Below are 3938 nucleotides of genomic sequence, written 5' to 3'. Positions count from 1 at the left end.
TTATTAATGAACTATTCATTGCAATCACACACTGTATCTACTTTCATCAACTTTCTCTCTAGAAAATAAGAAAATTCTATGTGTGTGCTTGCAAATTAGGAGTAGAAGCCAGGTTAAACAAGCATATGATATATATGCAACTCAGTAGCTGCCTCTTAGGTGCACATATGAGTAGGAACTAGAAATTTATATTAGGAGGATGAGAAGCTTTTTCCTGTAGCTGCAGAGAGATACTGATAGATAATAGAATGTGTGTGCACAAGCTGCACTTATTTCCCTTGATTAATGTGTATGTTTTGCGCAATGCACCTCAAATTTATTTTTTGGATTGAAAAAGCACTCACAAGACACAATAGTGTTATCATTTCCCCTCCCCCCGCGCACGCTTTTGTCATTACAACTGTTGATTACACGACTGCAGATTCATCAGCGGTTGTGGGTGCTACTACACTACCAGTATCATTGTTTGTCTGAAGCAAGCTTTTCATCTCCTTCCTTTTACCCCACAAGAAGGAATACAACCCGACAATGATCAAAACTGAGCCTAGTAACCTGCATTGATAATTCAATAAAAGTGAGATTGATTTGATATATGTAGAGTGGTATACAAAGAAGATGTACTGTCATAATAACTTGTCAAAAGGTAACAACTCTGGCTCAGTTAAAAGAAAACATGTCCTACATTCCGAGTCTGATTTCTGCACCGAGTATGGGAGATTCTAATATGGTCACAAAAATTAGTGACAGTGGAGAGAACATTGGGGCATAAACGGGCCCCCCAATTGCAATTGCCCATGTAACTAAGCAGAATGTTCCAGCCGTGGCTAGCGCTCCCTAGATGAATAAAATGCATTTGTCATTGTCTAACATAACTGGGGACAAAATAACAAGTAGATGTAGGGCAATATTCAAATAAAAATGATGTCTAACAAAGGAAAATAATTAGATATAGCATTGCAAATTTGCAGTAGAAATGGTTATGCCTAGAAACTTACTGAGTAAACTATTGTAAGTAGTTGCAGATTCCACCCTAAGCTCCATGCAGACTTCTATCTATTTAAGCAGAGGCCTATTACAGCTGATTGCATTGATGCTATGATGCATGCTAACGCCTAACATTATTGCCCAGTATTTTGAAGGGAAAATTTTGAGCAACTTAGCCTGTTTGTTGAAAAAAAAGGATAAGGTAAAGTAAAAAGAATGAGACCTGAAAAGAAATTGATTGTAGATTATAATGTGATACGTACTTGAACTATGTACCACACACCATAGGAGAGGCAAAAGCCAACCAACGTGAAAGTGCCACGGACCCAATGAGCCATAGATGTTTTCAGAGCAACACTATGGTGAAGACCTTGATGACCAATATGGAAAGCTTTTCCTTCATAAAGACAAGCAATTAGTGCTCCTGCCACAGAAAAAATTGCCCCCAGAATCTTCATCTTGCCTGCCTTTGTAGTCAGTCCTAGTTTCTCTATACTACAACCATTAAAAACAAAATATTGACACGCTGCTTTGGTGATTATAGACGTTGAAATTTCATATCTACTACAATAAGTTCAATTGATGATCAGTATACTATACCCTACGATTGTGGAGAAGACAAAGGTAACCATTAGAATCAAGTTGAAGAAGCTCATCGCATATGTAGCGTTGGTGTCTCGAAGACCATAATAATACAGTCCCACAGTCATTGACATTCTGTATTTATAAATAATAATAAAAAGAGACTCAAGAAGTCAGCATTGGTTTATCAATTAGAATTGGCAAAACTTGACTCACTTTAACAATGGTCTATACCAAATGATTCTATGCTGGGTATAGACTGAAAATTCGAATTTGTGTTAAAAATACAAGAGCTTTTCAGACCCCAAATTAATTAAAATATTACAACTCGGTTGATTTTACTCTAACTTAAACTAAGTGGAAAGGAGTAAATGCGAGCACACAAACAATGAAACTACTCTAAGCCATATTCATCAAATATCAATAATAAAATGAAAGCTAAAAGAGTAGGGAAAAAAGATGCAAACATAAGATAACACGGTGATGTGTTATTGAAGAGGAAACCAAAGAACTCGGTGAAAAACATTTCCGCCGCCCTCCAAGTGGTAAATCGATCTACTAGACAATAAGTTGGGATACACGAATAACAAGAGACCCTCCAATCCTAATCTACCCAATGCACCTAAGCCCTTCAAGCTCCTAAGCCCTTCAAGCTCCTACTCTAACAAGACTTCTCGGAAACATGTCTTGTCTAACTTTCTGAATCCCGTAATACGCCCAATTGCATTCGTCAAAACTTAGCTTCTTCCAATATTTCCCAGCAGCACCAAAATCTCACTTTACACTCAGATTGGGTGTGGTAAATGTTTGGGCTATTAACCTCTCAAAGATATGGATATGGAGAGGTAGGAGTATGAGGAAAACCACAAAGGATTGTGTAGAGGATTGTGGGTACAACAATCTCTAACTCTCAAGTATGTATGCTAGGTTTTTCTCTCTGAAAAACACTTCTTACAATATGTGGGTAATGATGGTATAGATAGTGTGGGTGAAGATATGGTAGAACAGATATGCCAAAATAGCAAAACAGAATATTTCGCGGGTATTTCGTGGGAATGCCTTACTTGCGAACTACTCGCAAAAACCAATTGTCACCAGTTTTCATGACTCTTCGCATTCAGTTATGTGTTTTGCACGTGGCTCACTTCGTGGGAAGTTTACTTACGAAATACTCGCGAAATCCATTTTGTCTTCAATTGAAATCTTGAGTTTTCATACTCTCTCTCACACACAACCCATACAATGAAATCCTACATAAAATAAAGTGTAAACATGATTAAATAAAATTACAATTAAATTTAGTACGAAATTAAAGCCAACACAAAATAATTGTAAATAACAATTTTACATGAACCAAGATATTTTAGTAAGGAAAAAGTGTTAACTTGACTGCATGACATATTTATCAAATGGGTCAATATACAAGGTGGCCATGCTCAAGCCTAGAAATTAAATTTAATGAAGTTGATACTTTAAGAGACTTTAATTAAATGTAGCTATATTGGGTATTGCTTTTTACGATTTGCATCAGAGAACGAGAGTCATAGTTTTTTGAGATAAAAGATAGAAAATGAGAGTGATTGTTGAAGATAGAGTTTCATGCAATTCTATAAGCATCAAAAGGCACCCAGTTTAGTCTCAAATGGTAATACTAACCCAGTTAAGGCGCTAAGAAAAAGCCAGAACCAAACTGACCAGCTCAACTTCTTTGTGATTTCCCTGCAACCACGCAGAACCATTTTCAGTCTTATCAACCAAAAGATAGCGAAAATGAATGTCACACAAAATTTATGAAAGGAATAATAAACAAAGACAAGCTAACCTTTCGAAATAGAACGCAAAAGGAGCAACACAAATAGCAGCTACAGCATTACGGTAAGTCATGAGTGCAAAAACAAACGTTCCCTGGCTAAGTATGACCCTTGACAGTAATTGCAGACCGGTCGTGAAAATTTGAACCAGCAACATAGCCATAGCTAATTAGCTATCTCTGAAGCTACAAACAATTTCTTCACCTTTCCCATACCCATCTCTCTTTTCTCTCTCCCTCAACAAAAAAAAAGTAATAGCAAAAATGAGAAAAGAAATGCAATGGGGTCAGATAGAGAAAGAAAAGAAATTAATTAATGGTTGTGAGCATTGAAAACAATCCAAAGGGTCAAGGATTGTTGGAGTTGCTAGTAATAACAGAAGGTTTTTTTGTTTTGGTTTTTTGAGTTACTACTTGGCACTTGCTATATATGCTCAAGTTTAGGAGAGTCTCTCTTTCAGTTTGGACGCTAAGCCTACTCCTCCACCATGTTTTCTAAGGCGATATAATGTGATATCAAAGTATCTAGATTTTAAATATGAAAAGTACAAGAGTGAGAGAA

General features: G+C 36.5%; 1 pseudogene; it reads right to left on the bottom strand.

Moving 5' to 3' along the window:
* Positions 1–407: 407 nt before the first annotated feature.
* LOC142618778 (WAT1-related protein At1g43650-like) lies at positions 408–3596 on the bottom strand (annotated as a pseudogene).
* Between the last annotated feature and the right edge of the window lie 342 nt (positions 3597–3938).

The sequence above is a fragment of the Castanea sativa genome, chromosome 12 (assembly GCF_040712315.1).
Source record: "Castanea sativa cultivar Marrone di Chiusa Pesio chromosome 12, ASM4071231v1".
In the NCBI taxonomy this organism is placed as follows: domain Eukaryota; kingdom Viridiplantae; phylum Streptophyta; class Magnoliopsida; order Fagales; family Fagaceae; genus Castanea; species Castanea sativa.
The sequence above is the reverse complement of the archived record's forward strand: the minus strand, read 5'-3'. Positions and strand labels throughout refer to the sequence as shown.